An 18,072-nucleotide genomic window follows, 5' to 3' on the forward strand; every position below is an offset into this window, starting at 1 on the left:
CTCAGGTCATGATCTCATTTTGTGAAATTGAGCCCCAAGTCAGGCTCTGTGCTGACAGCATGGAGCCTTCCTGGGATTCTCTCTCTCCCCTTCTCTTTGTGCCTCCCCACTCACACTCTTTCTTAAACATTAAAAAAAAAAAAAAAAAAGAAATAAAAATGTGTAAGACCTGTTCACTGAAATCTATAACGCACTGTTCAAATATCCATGTTCATAGATTGGTAGACTTAATATTGTTAGGATATCAATTATCTTTAAATTCATCTGTAGATTCAATGGAAACCCAATCAAAATCTCAGTGGGCTGTCTTATAAAAATGGACTGATTTTAATATATACATGGAAGTTAGAAAGATCTGAAATGGCCAAAAGAATCCCAAAAGAGAAAACCATGATAGAAAACTTACATTACCTTATTTCAAGACAATATGAACACATAGTGTGATACTGGAATAAGGACAAAGTGACCAACAAACCAGAACATAGTCTAGAAACATATCCACACACATGGGGTCAACTGATTTTCAACAAAGCTGTTAAAGCATTTCAGTGGGGGTAAAGAACATGTTTTAGACAAATGGCACAGGATCACTGGATAATGTATAGAAAATGAATGCTAACCCTGGTCCCACACCTTATATAAAAATTGATTCAACCTGCATCAGAGACTGAAACCTAAAAGCAAAAATTACAGTTTTCAGAAAAAAAAACTGTAAGAGAATAATTGCTATCCTGGAATAGGAAAAGGTTTATTTGGACAAAAAAAAGCACTAAATATAAAATTGGTAATTTTTCACCAAAATTAAAAACATCTGCTCATCAAAAGATATTTAGAAAATAAAAGGTACATGTTATAGACTGTGAATAAATATTTGCTATATATATATTTGATATATATATATTTGATATATATCTGACAAAGGACTTGTATCCAGAATATATAAACAATTTTACCAATTAATAAAAAGACAAAAACCCAAGCTGTTAAAGACTTGGAATACACCTCACAAAAAAATATGTACGAATGGCCAATATGCGTACGAAAATGTGCTGAATATTAGTATTCCTCAGAGGGATACAAATTAAAGCCTCAATGTGATACCACATCACACTCACTAGAAGACTGACAATATTGACTGATGTAAAGTACCTAAATCACAACCAGTTTTTACAAATTGACAGCCTTTGAGTCAGCAATGCCACTCTTGGGTATTTAATCAACAAATGAAAATATATACAATGAAAGACTCTCAAAAAATGCTAACATCTCAATTCATAAGAGAAAAAAAAAACACTGGAAACCTCAATGTCATCAAAAGAATAACAATAATATGTTTATAAGACAGAATAGTACTTAGCTGAGTGAACTATACCACACAATGATGAATCTCCAAAACCTTATGCTGAGTGACAGAACCCAGATGAAAGAGTACCTATTGTATGATTCCACTTGAATGAAGCTCAAAAATAAACAAAACTAATCACTGGCAAAGGGATTAAGAGGAGTAGTGCTCATGAAGGGTGGAAACTGACGGGTGAGGAGTCCATGAAGAGCTTCTGGGGGCAAGGGATATGTACAGCTCCATTAGGGTGTGGATACACAAGGCAATACATTGTTAAAACTCATTAAACTGTACCCTTAAGATCTACATATCTTAATGCATATAAATTTCACAAAGGATTACTGGATCATTCATAGATAAGACTGTAGATTAAACTTCCACTTTTTAGTTTAATATTGTAGACCTCAGTCTTGTGTAGCTCAGATTCTCCTTAATTAAAAAGTACAATCAACCATTAAGAGCAGCACAAGAGGAGACAGCATCTGGATGTCCAGGATCAAACCAAATTGTGACTGGCATCACCAATTTCAGTATACTCCTCTTTTTAAAAACTTATTTGTGATTGTAAAACACTTACATGTTATTTATTCTAGCCCCAGATACAGGCTATTATATTTAATTCCTATAAAATCATCCATGCTCACAACTATGTAATACTAATAAATCTGGAATGCACTCTAACTGATCCTTACTTGGCTAAAAACAGACTGTCTTTCTTTCTTTCTTTCTTTCTTTCTTTCTTTCTTTCTTTCTTTCTTTCTTTCTTTCTTTCTTTCTTTCTTTCTTTCTTAACGATTAATGGAAATAAATCCTGAGGATTTATGCTTTAACAACATTTAAATAATTATGGATGCAATTGGTTATGCTGGGTTTTTGGGAGAATCCTGGCGCAGATACTAATTTGCCGCTTTTTAAAAAAAATTTTTTTAACTTTATTTACTGAGAGAGAAAGAGAGAGAGAGAAAGAAAAAGAGAACACGTGCATGCACAAGTGGGGGAGGGGCAGGTAGAGAGGGAGAGAGCATCCCAAGCAGGCTGTGCACTGCCAGCACAAAGCCTGATGCGGGCTTCAACTCACAAACTGTGAGATCATGACCTGAGCAGAAGTCAAAAGCTCAACCCACTAAGCCATCCAGGCGCCCCCTAACTTGCCTCTTATGCTTAATATATTGCATAGTACACCTGTCTTGTGGCTCCTCTATTTGCCTCCAGTCTCTCTCACCTCATCAACTCACCATTCATATTGCTACCAGAATAATTTTCTTAAAAATGGATTTCCTCATACCAACAGTCTGCCTTCTCCTTTAAATATTACCAAGTAGCCTTTTACAAGCTCTTACCAATTACAGGACACATCACTAATGCTGATGAGTGACCTTACTGCATAAAAATATCATATATCAACCTAGTTTTGTAATTGTCTTATCAACATTCAAGCTACGTTTTGTAATACTGCATATTCATTGGATGACTTTCTGGCAAGGTACTAAGAATCAACACATGCATAGAAAAATCCCAGTTCTTTATAAGTTAACAATGAATTTGGGAAACAAGGCATAGACACTAGATAAAGTGAAGCAACAATGTGAAAGGTCTATGATTTAAAAATCAGCATTTAAGCAATAATTTTCCCAGGAGTTCATTCAGAATGGTTTCCTGCAAGTAGACCTTAAAACTGAACCACAGGGGCACCTGGGTGGCTCAGTCGGTTGAGTGTCCGACTTCAGCTCAGGTCACGATCTCGTGGTCCGCGAGTTCGAGCCCCGCGTCGGGCTCTGGGCTGATGGCTCAGAGCCTGGAGCCTGCTTCCGATTCTGTGTCTCCCTCTCTCTCTGCCCCTCCCCCATTCATGCTCTGTCTCTCTCTCTGTCTCAAAAATAAATAAAAAGGTGTGTTCCTATTAAAAAAAAAAAAAAAACAACTGAAACACAAATGCTTCATTTGGGGGAATATGTGAGGGTAGAGTACAGGAAGAAATCAGCTAGCTGGTATGATGATGCCAAAATATGAAAGCCTAGCAACTCAGATTCTTAAGTTCAGACTTTATTCCAGAGGTGGTGAGGGGTAATTTAGAGGTTTCCAAGTTGAGAAGGCGCAAGCATATGGAAATAGTTTCTTGAATACAAAGCTATAGTCTTTGTACAGAGGACTCCTACAGGAAGTAGCACAGGTCATAGGAACAGGTAAGGGTATAAGCAGATAAAGAAGAGTAGACAACCTAGGACACTGGGGTCAAATGGCTTTCACAGTTCTTATTACATGCAATTATTACTTTCTATTTCTTTGTTTCTCTCCCTCATTAGACACAAAATCCTTGGAGGCAGAATCAATTTATTATTACTTGTTACAATGCTTTCCATTATTGTTACAATATTAATTCCTGGCATATAGTAGGGACTCAACTCTTGTTTTAAAGAACACATTGGGGTGCCTGGGTGGCTCAGTTGGTTAAGGGTCTGTTCTTGACTTCAGCTAAGGTTATGACCTCATGGTTTGTGAGTTTGAGCCCTATGTGGGGCTCTGCACTGACAGGGTGGAACCTGCTTGGGATTCTCTCTCTTTCTCTCCCTCCCTCTCTCTCTGTCCCTCCCCCCTTTGCTTGCTTTCTCTCTCTCAGAATAAACTTTAAACAAATTTATAATGAACACATTAAGAGCGAGAGGTATGATTGCAGGACCCTGGTTCCAGGATCTTTATCACTCCAAACTTAAAGTCTTTAACTTTTGTAGGTCTATAGATTGTGGCTAGATGCATCCCTAGGTGAGGTGCTCAATTCAAAGGAAGAGTCTTGTCATCTACATTTTCTAGAGAAAAGGCATATAAAAAAAAAAATGGACAGAACCCCTTGATGTCTACACTAGAGGGTAAGACCTTCCTTTTGTTCTGATTAATAGATTCATAAGAATTCTTAAAAGCCACAGGCTCTGATGGAGTTGATACTGTCAAGGGCTGCAATGCTTTTCTCCTTTTCCTCAGCATTTTTCCTGCAGCTCCTTACCTCCCTCAGTGAAACGGCAATAGGTTCCTTAACATGAGTGACAGCTCCTACTATGCATACATAATCATAGTAAACCCTCAGTAAGTAATTAATTGGATGACTGCTTGTATGAATCATAGCAAGTTATGGAAAAACTCCTATTCTGCAATGACAATTTCTAATTAATGTGAACATGAAATATTTATGATTTATAGCAACACAGTCACAAGAAGTGGTCTCAGAATCAGGAGACAGTCTCCACCTAAAATTTAGTTTTCTGTTTCTGTTTCCTTTATGGTCACATGCATTCTGTAACAATTCATACTCTTTGCTATAGGTCTTTTTCTACCCTGAATTCTACTCATCTTCCAAGTTCCAGCTCAAGTGATGACATTTTTCAAGTCATCAAGCTCTTTTGTATACTTAATTTCTCTGAATTTTTAGCACTTATTTTAATTAACCTGGAGCTGCCTCAAGATATCTCTTCTTTTACCATGTTATTTTCAACTGCATTTAACACACTGACTATACATTTACTATCAGTATTGCACAGTACTAGGTGCCAGGTGGGAGGGGTGGGGTGACAATGAGAAAGACATATGCACTTCCTCTAAGGATTCAGTGTGTTGGTATAACGATCCAGAGTAATGTATGATCAATGTCATGAAAAAGAAGATAGAGGTGGTGTAAGTAACAGCAATATAAATTAAGATATATAAAGTGGGGTTTGAGAAGTAACACCAGGTTGGAGGCTACAGCAAGTATTTTTTTTCCAACACCTTTTTCCTTCTTTCACCTCTTGTGAGAATCTTTTCCCCATTTCCATTCTCCAGCTTCAATAGGTGACCATCTGGACACAGTGATTGGTCTAAAGGCTGAACATGTGACCAAAGCCAAGCCAATCGAAGTCCTTCCCACCCAAGTGTTTTCAAACTCTAGCTGAAGGAGACTGCTTTTTTTTTTTTTTCTTTCCTAGTTAAAAGTTGTAAAACTGTGAGACCAAAGTAGCCTGTGGCCACATCTACTTCCACCAAAGTCAGAAGTGCTGGTCTGAGATAATTTGGTAGGCGTGTGGAGAGAAGCAAAAAGCAGCAGCACACAGTCCTAATCATGTTCAAGCTCCTGACTGTTACAAACTGAATACCTGTGTCCCCCGAAATCCATGTTAAAATCCTAATCCCTAAATGTGCTGGAGGTAGGGTCTCTGTGAGGTAATCATGAAGTCAAGAAGGTGGAACCCATATTGGGATTAGTGCTCTTCTAAGAAGGGAAAGGGAGACCACAGCCCTCTTTCCCAGCCATGTGAGGACAGAATGAGAAGGCATCCTTCTGCAAGCCAAGATGAGGGCTCTCACTAAAAACTGAATGTGGGGCGCCTGGGTGGCTCAGTCGGTTAAGTGTCCGACTTCAGCTCAGGTCACGATCTCACACTCCGTGAGTTCGAGCCCCGCGTCGGGCTCTGCGCTGATGGCTCAGAGCCTGGAGCCTGCTTCCGATTCTGTGTCTCCCTCTCTCTCTGCCCCTCCCCCGTTCATGCTCTGTCTCTGTCTCAAAAATAAATAAACATTAAAAAAAATTTTTAAAAAAATAAAAACTGAATGTACTGGCACATTGATCTTGGATTTCCCAGCCTCCAGAACTTTGAGAAATGAATGTTTGTTGGTTTAAACCACCCACGCCTATGGTATTCTGTTGCAGCTGCCCAAACTAAGACACCGATCCTACCTATTTCTGAGGTCAGATCCACCCCTGACTTGCCCCTACACCATTAAATTGCTGGCATTAATACAACTCCAGTTCTGGCTTAAATTAGTTTGAGATAGGCTTCTGTCCCCTGCAGACAAAGTGTGCTGGCTAACCTGGGAAAGTCACAAGTACTGAAGGGAGAACAGTGCATTCAAGACCACTCTTGAAGGATGGGTAGGACTCCAAAAGGTGAACAAGAGACAGGAGGATTCACAAACAAAGGCAGAGAGGAGAGAAAGGGCAGGGCTGTGGCCAGAAACAACGCACTTAGGGAGTTTGGTGGGAAATGAAGCTGAAGGCAAAGACTGTTATTACAGCATCTTCAAATCTTGGCCGCAAGGGTGGTTTTTTGGTGGCTTAAAGTTGTGGTAGGCTAAGTAAGTAAGGCCCCTCCCCCAGAACATTCAGATTTTAATCCCTAGAACCTGTAACCATTACCTGACATGACAAAGGGGACTTTGCAGGTGTGAATAAACGCAAGAACTTGAAATGGGGAGATTATTTTGGGTTATCTGAGAGGACCCAATAATCACAAGTGTCCTTATAAGAGGCGGACAGAAAGGTCTGGTGAGAGGAGGAAGTGTGACCATAAAAACAGAGTCAGAGGCAGAGGTGTGACAATGGGAGCAGAGGTCAGAAACAGAGACCTGAAGGTGCTACACTACTAGCTTTGAAGCTGGAAGGGGCCACGAGGCAACAAATACAGGCAGACTCCAGAAGCTGGAAAAGACAAGGAAACAGACTCTCCCCTACAACTTCTAAAAAGAATGCAGACCTTGTCAACACCTTGACTTTAGCCCAGAAAGTCTGAGTTCAGATTTCTGATCTCCAGAACTTTAAGATAATATATTTGTATCGTTATAAGCCACTAAATTTGTAGTAACCTGTTAAGAAAGCAACAGAAAATGAATTCCAATCTTTTATGTTTGTTAGATACTTTCTAACTTCAGATGTCAGTGTCAGTAACTACACTGTAAGCTCCTGGATATAAATCCCATGTCACATACTTCTGTGTGTCTTTACACAGAGACTGTTCAGAGCTGGGTCAATTAAATCTCAGGAGTTTGTATAATTCACAGCAGCTGACCCTGTTTGAACTATAGCATTTGATAATCTGGATCTTGAGGACTTACTCTCTTTTTTAAAATATTTATTTTGAGAGAGAGAGGATGCATGTGTGTGCCGGAGGGGGAGGGGGAGGGGGAGGGGGGGAGAGGGAGAGGGGGGAGAGGGAGAGGGGGGAGAGGGAGAGGGGGGAGAGGGAGAGGGGGGAGAGGGAGAGGGAGAAGGAATCTCAAGCAGGCTGTGTTGTTAGCACAGAACTTGATGTATGGTTCAATCTCACAAACCAGGAGCACATGACCTGAGCTGAAATCAAGAGACACCTAGCTGACTGAGCCACCCAGGCACCCCGTTACTCTCCTTTTGAAAAAGAATTATTCAATACTTGACTATCACAAAGTATTCCTTTTTTTTTTTTTTTCCCTTCCACAGCTCCACTTTTTTTGGAAGGTAGAAAAGCTTACAATCAAGTCACGGAAGAGGCTGGACTGGGCTTGAGAGGTAATAACTTGCTTGGATCGGATTTTAATATTCTTGAAATTTGTATTATTTTGAGTATTTAATGGCAGGGAGACCTATTTTGAGATTCATTCTACCCTACAGATTCTGCAGTAAACACTCCTGCATATTTTGATAGTATAATTCTTATGGCAGAAATATTGTGCCCAAAACAAATGTATTTTTTTTAACTCTTGATGATTGAAAGATGGTATTAGAGGACTATAGTATTTTAAAATATACTATACACATCTAGGGGTGCCTGAGTAGCTCAGTTGGTTAAGTGTCCAACTCCTGGTTTTGGTTTAGGTCACAATCTCACGGTTCATGGGATCAAGCCCTGCATCAGGCTCTGTGCTGACAGCATGGAGTCTGCTTGGGATCCTCTCACCCTCCCCCACTTCCCCTATCTCCGCACGATCCCCCACTCACACTTTCTCTCTGAAGATAAACAAACATTAAAAAAAAAGATATACTATACACATCTAAATGTGATTCGTCTTTAGAACTTAAACGGGAATTAAACATTTTTATGTGTGCATAGAATATAGATGCATCAATGATACAGGGCTAGATCCTGCATATTTTGCTTATTTTATTTCTTATTTAATGAAGTCTCATTTTTCATCTTTTGAACATTTGAAAATGTCTGGTTATATGTTAAGGGTATTTGTTTTCATTTTGTTCTGTTAGGGCAGGGAATTTTAAATGCTACCACCTCACCAGCTTTCAAATATAGACTGAAATACCTGCTTGACATATGGACACGTCCAGATATAAATATATGCAGCCTCCTTGGGCAAAAATCTCCAGAACGCTGAGTTTACTGACTGTACAGCAAAATGACCTATTTAGAGAAAAGGTCAGCTGATTATAAAAAATCAAAATGATGAACAACGCAACTCCAGGATGGGGGAGGATAGAGAAACCTCATTTTACCTAAGGGAGAGAAACGATACAGACCACACATCCACCAAAAGCAAAGCAAACTCTTCTGAAGTTCTGGGAAGATACAAGGTTTATGCCAGCGATTTCACCTTCAGTGAGCCACTCAAATTCTCCATGTCTTCCTATATCATAGGAAGGGGCTGATAAAAAATCATCACCTATCCCATCTGAATTCAGCCAGGCACTAAATTAAAATTGACAGTTATCTGTTAGCTTTGGGAGTGGATAGACAGATTGAAGGAGTCCACGTCTAAAACCTCCCTGGGTCTGTTGGTGTTATTTCCATCAGAAATGAATAGAATGGCCGTTAACTGCCCTGCTGCCATAGTCTGGAATCTCCATCATAATAACGATCGGATACACCCCTAGCACTCTCTTTAATTGCTATCTTGTTTCAGGAATGCTCAGAAAGTGGTTGTTCGTCATCTCACTGTGTACAGGAACTCAGTAAACATTCAGGAATAAAAGCAATTTTTAATTAATTCCGATGATCATCCAAAGCCCTACTGGTAAAATCATTTCTTCTTTTTTTATTTTAAATAATTTAGGGCCCATTCCAGCCTATCATTCAAGGGTCTCAAATATTTTATCTTCACACACCTTGGCACACCTCTGATTTTTTTCCTCTGCTGTATTCTTCCTGAATATTCTCCCCTCCTCCTTCCCTCTCTGCTTTTTCCTCTTTTCCCCTTCTTTCCCACCCCTGATGCCATGCCACCCCCACCACGTACATGTACACACACACACACACACACACACACACACACACTCTCATTCTACTTCCGTTCTGAATTATCAAACCAACAACTAGCATTAGTGTGTCCACTACACCAGGCACAGTGCTAAGTGATTTCCATACATTATCTCATTAAACCTCACAGGAACTTTAAGTCAAATGCTATTTTCAGCCCGGTTCAGTGATGAGGAAACCAATGCTCGGGAAGGTTGAGGAGGAAGACGCACTGCCACAAAGTGGCGGAGCCCAGATACCAGACCTAGTGCTTTCGGATTCCAGAATCTGAAGCCACACAATTCTCTGTCATGGTTAACATCTTGAAATTTTCACAACCCGCGCTGCCTCAGCCTCCAAACCAGACTGGAGAAGGGAAAGAGGCAGACAGCTCCAGCCATGCAGGATTTCTCTAATGAATGAATCCACGAATGAGACTCTTGGTCACCTTGGGGATCTGCTATGAAACATGTGGCTTATGTGTTCTCCTTTGTGGACTGTTACGTTTTCTGGCCTCAGGTATAGGTCTAGTAGATACAAAACGCCCTGGGATCCTAGTAGCTGTGAAAGCTGCACCATGTAGCCCCTGGTTGTCCCTGATGGGGGTCACATCACAGCTGCTGCTGCTGGGCTGCCCGAGGCCCTAGGCGACACTCACTCAGGCCTCTAATGTTGACGGCCATCACTCTCATGGCTGCTACTGCCCTCACCGAGGCCGACGTGGTAGTGTTGATGGTCCTTGCCCCATCAACTTTATCATGGGCTCCTGAATGACTTCCCTGGTTTCTACTCTCAAAGAATTTTCAACAGGGTTCCTCAGGGCTTTAGTTCAAACACATGGCAGGGATCCACCTGAAGATATACCGAGAAGCAAAGCAGCCTGGGACGCTTTCCAGCACCCAGAGACTAAGACGGACCCCACCCTCTGCCACCTCACAGAGGACTTCCGATCTGCCCAGGTCACATGTGAGGAGGTGGCTTCTTCTTTTAAGAGTCTTATTCCCATGGTTTAGGGCACTCTGTCACCTGCTAACTCAAAAGATCCAGTAACTGTGTCTCTTATCCCCTTCTCTTTTAATTCCTAGAAGCCAGAGTAGGCAGGGGATGAAAGTTAGGTTCCACATCTTTTTACTCTAATAGGATGCTGAAGGAACTGCCGAATGAAAAACAAACAAGTACAGATCAGATTTGTAACAAATGTGCCTTGAAATTTTCTTACACTCACTTTTAAAAATAACCCGAGTCAATAATAAATGTACTCCCCCCCCAAATAGACAGTAATCCTTATCTTTTATGGATAAAGTTGGTTTCTGGAGCTAAGCCTAGAAATTATGCTAAAAGAACATGGTGGCCCCATGTGATCTGGCCTCCCTAAGTTCCCTCCAAAGACTGATGTTCAACAGAGATGCACTAAGCACAGCTTACTGGTTGCTTATAGATGGCATCTGTCCTGGTTGGTTGGTACCTGCCAATATGGGGGTACACACTTTTGTGAAAACTGCACTGCCTCCATCTATTCCCCACCACACTGATCTTGCTGCTCCTTGGGTCTCCAAAGGCATGCCTTGCCACAGGACCTTTGCACTTACTGCTTCCTCCTTCTACTTACTGCTTCCTCCTTCCACTTACTGCTTCCTCCTTCCACTTCTTGGCAGAAGTGCTTGGCTCCCTTCCACCATTCATGTTTCCGTTCAAATATTATCTCTTCAGACAGACTTTCTCTGACCACTCATTACTGGGAGACAGTCCCTGCCCAAATGCTTCCTCTTTATCTCACTCTACTTTTCCTCATAATACATACCATCACCTCCATAAACTTTACAAACAAATGTATTTGCCTTTTTATGTCATGGTCCCTCCATCTAAATGTGACAACCACAAGGGGTAGGGGTAATGTGTAGTTATTTAGCATTGCTAAATTCTATCCTCAAGGCTTAGAAGGGTGGCTTGTATGCAGAAAGCCATCAACAAACACTTGTTAAATGACTATTGTGACTCTGATTAAAAATGGGGTCTGAGAGTAAAAGGAAGAAGGCATGCCGATTCTTGTGGCTCTAAACTTCCTTCTGGTGATAATTCTATGAAAGCACTTTTTAAAACGTTTATAATAGTGCTGGCTTTGGCACCACATATACTAAAATTGGAATGATACAGAGAAGATTAGCATGGCCCCTGCACAAGGATGACATGCAAATTCGTGAAGCGTTCCATATTTTTGAGAAACTTAACAGAAGACCCTGGGGGAGGGGAAGAAAAAAAAAGGTTAGAGAAGGAGGGAGCCAAAAAAAATAAGAGGCTCTTAAAAACTGAGAATAAACTGAGGGTTGATGGAGGTGGGGTGGAGGGGAAAGCGGGCGATGGGCATTGAGGAGGGCACCTGTTAGGATGAGCACTGGGTGTTGTATGGAAACCAATTTGACAATAAATCTCATATTAAAAAAAATAAAACGTTTATAATAGCTATGGCCTCGTAAGATGTCAACCTTGATAGGCAGCTGGAAATAAACATTCTGGCTTAATACAAACAGAATATAAATGCTTCCTAATTGTGTCATCATGGGACACATCTTCCTTCTCCTACTGAGTGGGCAACAAAGGTACCATGGTGGATGAGTTGTTTTTGTTTTTTTTTTTTTTTGAATGACTGCCAGCTAGTTGAGCCAGGCTTGATGTCACTTCTTTACCCGCTGAGGTGTCAGCAACTCCCAGGTAAACAGATAATGGAGCTAATAATGGTAACAATCCTAGTTAACATTCAATGAAAGCTTATGAGGTTCCAGGCATGTGATAAGCATTTCACAAGCTTTACCTCATTTGAGCCTCATAAAAATCCCAGCATATTTTCAATTTTAGAGATAGGCAAATCTAGGATTAGAGGAACGGACTGCTTTAAGGTCACGGAGTCGGAAAACGGCAGTCAGAAAATGGCACACCGCAAGTGCTCCAACCCAAGTGTTTCCGACTCCCAATTCCGACCCCTTACCCTCTATTACTAGCCCCGGTAAGCGTTGTGTGCTGTACGTGTACACACAATGCATTCCACCACAAAATTCAGGGTAGAGAGCCAATCCCTTCCACCCAGGAGTTCACACACAACCATCTGACCCCAAAGCCCAATGATTTTATCATCCTAAAGTCTCATCTGTTGGCCTAAGGAAGGGGCCCTTTCTGCGTATTTCATCCTGCTCATGCTCCCCATCTTCCTACTGAAACTTTGGTCAGAGTTCCTAAATCCCGCCCATGTCGTCCACTGACTTGTGCCCTTTGTTTTACTTTCCACATTCAAATCAACAGGGCACATTCATGCAGTAGGTTCAGAAGGAGAACAGGCACTATTATCCCTCTTCTTCAGGAGATGGAATGGACATGGTCACCGAGTCAGGAAAAAGGGCTGTTAGACCCCACACTCCCTCTCCTTGCACAGAAATAAAACAAGACGGAATTGCCGGGGAGTTTCAAAGAAGTGGGATAATGTAATACTGGAGCTGGAAGATGTCCCAGAAGGTCCTGTTTCTCAGCCACTTCATTCTGCAGATGAGGCAAGTGTCCCAGAGAGGATGCCCAAGGTCACAGAGCTATACTGTCCAAACCAGACATTTCAGTCCCTGTTCTGCCCCCCACCCCTTACCACCTCGCAATGTCTCCAGGACAAGAACATTCTCCCATATGCGCACACAAGGCCATCAGAAGGCGAGGAGAAGGTCTCTGGTGAAAACACAGCTCTCCAACTTCTAAAGGGCTGTTACGCAAGCCTGATGGCACATGATTTAAATGGAACATAAAATGAAATTTGCCATAAAAAGGATGTTTCAGAAAGCGGCAAGGTGCCTAACTGGTCCTCAAAGACACAATGTCGCTAGCCCATACCACTGGCACTATTGCCTTCTCACTGTTCTTGTGAGAAATGCACGGGCACGTAAAGCTGCACGGCCACAGTCCGGGTTCACGACGGACCTCTCTTTACCTCACCCCCAGTCCCTGATCTCCCGGTGGGAAGGCACCCGTCTCCCCCTACTTCCTCCTCAGTGGCTACAGCAGGAGATGGGGAGCTATATGCGTGGAATGTGGCTTACTGGGAACTTGGGCCTCAGGGCTTGGGGACGCTAGGGCTGGGCCTCCATGGCCAGCCCAGTGGGCACCTAGCTGGCCTGTGGGTGAGGCCCTATCAGCCCTGGGGTGAAGGAGTAGGGGAGCCATACAGGCATGAGGAGTTTGGGTATAGTGACGGAGGGTTACTTCACGGAGGAGGGACTGGAGACAACAGGGACAGAACCACCACAGGAGGTATGGGATTTGGGAACCAAAGGTGGTCCTGGCAACAGCCGGACCTGCAGAAACACCCAGCATGGCCGGGGCATGAGGAAGACTGCCCCCACCTCACTGCCCTCTCCACTTCCATTTCTCTTCAGGGGTCTTTAAATTCAACAAGCATTTCTTGAGTACATACTATGTGAGCACTACTGTTAACACAGTTACTTAAGAGTCAGTTTCTAACTCATGTATTTGAAAGAGTTTTTTTTTTTTTTTTTTTTTAAAAAGGATGATTCTTTGTTTCTGCATCGGGCTCACTGTTTATATACTACAACAGAATTTAATGCTCAGAACTCCAGAAAAGAGACAATGGAGGGGTTTTGTTTCTGTAGAAAGGAAGACCGGGCGGCAATGCAAGCTGGTGCAGCCACTCTGGAAAACAGTATGAAGGTTCCTCATAAAACTAAAAACAGAACTACCCTACGACCCAGCAATTGCACTACTAGGTATTTATCCAAGGGATACAGGTGTGCTGTTTTGAAGGGATACATGCACCCCCATGTTTATAGCAGCACTATTGACAATAGCCAAAATATGGAAAGAGCCCAAATGTCCCTTGATGGATGAATGGATAAAGAAGATGTGGTATGTATGTATATATATGTATATGTGTGTGTATATATATATATATATATATACACACACATATACATATATATACATATATATATACACACACATATACATATATATATATATATACACACACATATACATATATATGTATACACACACACACACACACAATGGAGTATTACTCGGCAATCAAAAAGAATGAAATCTTGCCATTTGCAACTATGTGGATGGAACTGGAGGGTATTATGCTAAGTGAAATTAGTCAGAGAAAGACAATCATAGGACTTCACTCACATGAGGACTTTAAGAGACAAAACAGATGAACATAAGGGAAGGGAAAAGAAAATAATATAAAAACAGGGAGGGGGACAAAACAGAAGAGACTCATAAATATGGAGAACAAACTGAGGGTTGCTGGAGGGGTTGTGGGAGGGGGGATGGGCCAAATGGGTAAGGGGCACAAAGGAATCTACTCCTGAAATCATTGTTGCACTATATGCTAACTAATTTGGATGTGAATTTAAAAAAATAAAAAATAAAACAAGTTAAAAAAAAGGAAGGAAGATGGGGACTCATGGTTCTAGAAACCGCCTCAGTTCACAGCGCTGGTAGATAGTGGGCAGTACTGAATCGAGAACTCTGGGGTTATGATTCCTGGATGCCCGGACTCACATGAAACTCACAACCTACCAGTTTGCACGGCCATCCCCCTGGCAGACGCAGGTGCTGGCAGAGAGAAATCTGCATACCCATGTGAGGTCAGCTTATACACCCACCTGCTTACATACCCGCTGGGGCTGCCCCCCAGAGCAGAGGTCTGCTTTGATACTGCTCATGGGATTTGCAAAAGTGAAACCTGTTTTTTCCTCCCTGACAAGGTTGACACAGACTAATTTCTGAAAGGATAAAAAGAAGGAAAAACAAAACATTACACAGCAAGTACTGAATCCAAAAAAAAAAAAAAGAGTTTCAAATAGATTTTTACAATCTCAGTAAAAGAATGAAAGCACTTGGCTAAGCCCTAAATTTTGTTTTCTTCAGATAATCCTATGGGGCACATAAAGGGTGGCAGGCTCCTAGCCTTCCTCCACCAAGCACTCTGGCTCCCCTGTCCCGAGAGGGACCAGATTAAATAGCTAGCCCTTTTCTAGTATAACCCATCTCCAAACTTGAGAAACAAAACTATTTTGGTTTCAAGACTTCTAGATTCTGGAGCCTTCTCCTTCATTTCATTCTAGTCTGAAATCTGCAGAGCAGAATCAACAAAGAAATGAATGATAAGCACTCTCCAGATTGAAGTTAGCATCCGCCTGTCCCTGGACCTTGCACTGACTCAGTCAAGAGACCCATCTCCTCCCTCCCCTTCCCATCTCCTCTCTCCCCTCCTCCACCCCAAACACCAACACACAGGAATATCTAGATCATTTGCTTAGTATAACGGGGGCTTACAATGACCATTACACGCATACAATAAGAATTATCAGCTGATGTGGGGCCCCTGGGTGGCTCAGTGATTTAAGTGTCTGACTCTGGCTCGGGTCACGATCTCATGGTTCGTGGGTCTGAGCCCCATGTATGGCTCTGTGCTGACAGCTCAGAGCCTGGAGCCTGCTTTGGATTCTGTGTCTCCCTCTCTCTCTCTGCCCCTCCCACCACTCTCATTCTCTCTCTCTCAAAAATAAAAAAATAAACATTAAAAAAAATTTTTTTTAAGAATTATCAACTGACGTAACCATGGGGTCATTCTACCATAATGGCCACACAGAATGAAATAGTTTTCAAACATATGTTAGGTCTGTATTGAAATCCTCCCTAAAGAGGGATGTTCCTTTTTGTGAAGAGTGGTCCTTCTCACATGAATGTGGGCACCAAATACGCTTTGAACATTGTAGCAAACTGCACATCAAGGTCTAAAAGATTAACAGAGGTTAGAAAAAAGACAAGACTTTATGTAGATTAAAGCAACATTAAAAGGATTCTTTATGTGTGAAAGAAATTATGGTTTTTAGTTTAAGATTATAGCACACCCTACATTAAAAGGTGGAAGTGCTATCTTTTTATTCTTTCTGAATGTCATTTTATTGAAATCTGCTTGTTATCCATGGCTTTAAAAAGAGAGTTGGGGCTAATTTTTAAAAGCAGGTTTTAAGTAGATCTGCTCTATTATTTAGAGATGGAACTTAGTAATTTAATACCTTGTAATTTGGGCTGAATTCATATTTATGTGTTAAAACCATCATTTAAAAACGGTGTTTTTATGTAGTTGCCTCTAGCTAAAAGCATACGTGATTACATGGGTGGCATACTGGGAAAAGGGACCATTTCATGCTGCAATTTACAAAAAAGTAAGTTACTCAAGCAACTGTCATTCCTTTGAAACCTTTATCCCTCGTTCTTTTCTCTAATCTCCTAGGGCTTTTAGCAAATTCGGATCTAGAACTTTTGAGTCCTTGATATCTTTCAGGCATTGTGTTAGGTGCTTGCGTATTTCACTTCTTTCCCACAATGATCTTGCCAGGTAGTTATTGTGACCAACCTTCAGAAGGGAGAATGAAGTCTGAGGAAACTAAATACACAAATTTACAACAAATCTTGGGATTCAAAACCAACTGTAACCTCCAAGTTCTTTCATCTTACCCAGTACGTACTATAATGCATTTATTTTATTTTACTAATTTCTCTATTGCTGCAAAACATATCAAAATCACTGGCTTAAGACAACATTCATCTTCCCCTTACATCTGCAATTTCGGCAGGGTTCAGCAAGGAAGGCTGCCGTTTGCCTCACATGGCTTCAGCTGAACTGGGAAAGCTCAGTGCCTGTGGGCGGAGATGCACTTTCAAGGGGGCGCATTTTCCTTGACCGCAAGGTGGCTGATTTCCAGAAGCCTGGGCCCAGAAACTGGTGCGGTGCCATTTGTTCCATATTCTATTGGCCAAAACCAGTTGGGAGAGCCCAGATTCAAGGAGAAAAGTCATAGATTCTACCTCTCAGTGGGATGCATGCCAAAAAAAAAAAAATTGGGGGCCGTGTAACAAAACCCCCACACCTTCTAAGACTTCAGGTTCAATGGTGATTTTGTTAAATTGTGAGACTCCTCTTTTATGAATGCTTTCATCCTGCATGACTTTGCAGATGAATGCCCCCAAAGGCAACTCCTCCAAGGTGGGAAGGTCTGGGTCTTTTCCCTTTTTTTTTTTTTTTTACATATTCTCTCTATGTAGATTATTCAGGCTTCTGAATAGGGACCCTAGGCTTAAAAGGGAACTTTAATTTTCACATCTTCTTTTTAGTGTTCTCAGATTTTCTTTTTTCCTTTAATATGTAATATCTTTGATTAACTCTGTTGCTTTTTAATCACTGACCTCAGTAGTTTCTGAATTCTATTTTAATTCCAGAATTTTCTAGAACACTGTCAACCGAGCACGGTCTTCTGCTTGAAGCTACACCCTTTGCTTAGCAACTAACGAGCATGCAGGTCCTACCACATGCAAGTAGGTTTTCAGTCTCTTTTACAGCTAACACATTTTTCCTCCTTTAAAAAGTGGTGATTCTACCAGTTCTGTCACTTGGGCAAGAACATTTCTCACCGGTTATTTCTTGGGCATTTTTTTTTCCTATTTCACTCTGGCTTGTTCTCCTTGCTTTGGCCAAATGAACCAAAACTAAACCCTTCTGTTTGTTGCTTACCCCTTCCCCACTCAGGGTTCACAGTTGCAAATTCACTGCACAAAGAAGGATACACCCCATTTCTTACCCACAGGAGACATTACTAATCAATCCCTGAGCATGGGATGTGGCCCCAACGCATTTGTGGCTGCAAAACATTTCAGTCAACCACTAATGATTATAGCAATGAGAATAGCTTGCCTTCCAGGGTA

At 41.5% G+C, this 18,072-nt stretch overlaps 1 protein-coding gene and 1 non-coding gene across 3 annotated transcripts in view; one reads left to right on the plus strand and one right to left on the minus strand.

The window, feature by feature from the left end:
- NWD2 (NACHT and WD repeat domain containing 2) overlaps nt 1–18,072 on the minus strand; it is a 185,077-nt gene that overhangs the window by 152,772 nt on the left and 14,233 nt on the right. The window lies entirely within an intron of this gene.
- On the plus strand, nt 11,414–11,520 carry LOC128776725 (U6 spliceosomal RNA). The gene has a single exon (XR_008421903.1). It is a non-coding gene; the product is annotated as a U6 spliceosomal RNA (small nuclear RNA).

This window comes from Panthera pardus, unplaced genomic scaffold (genome assembly GCF_024362965.1).
Source record: "Panthera pardus isolate Hobbes unplaced genomic scaffold, ASM2436296v1 HiC_scaffold_13, whole genome shotgun sequence".
In the NCBI taxonomy this organism is placed as follows: domain Eukaryota; kingdom Metazoa; phylum Chordata; class Mammalia; order Carnivora; family Felidae; genus Panthera; species Panthera pardus.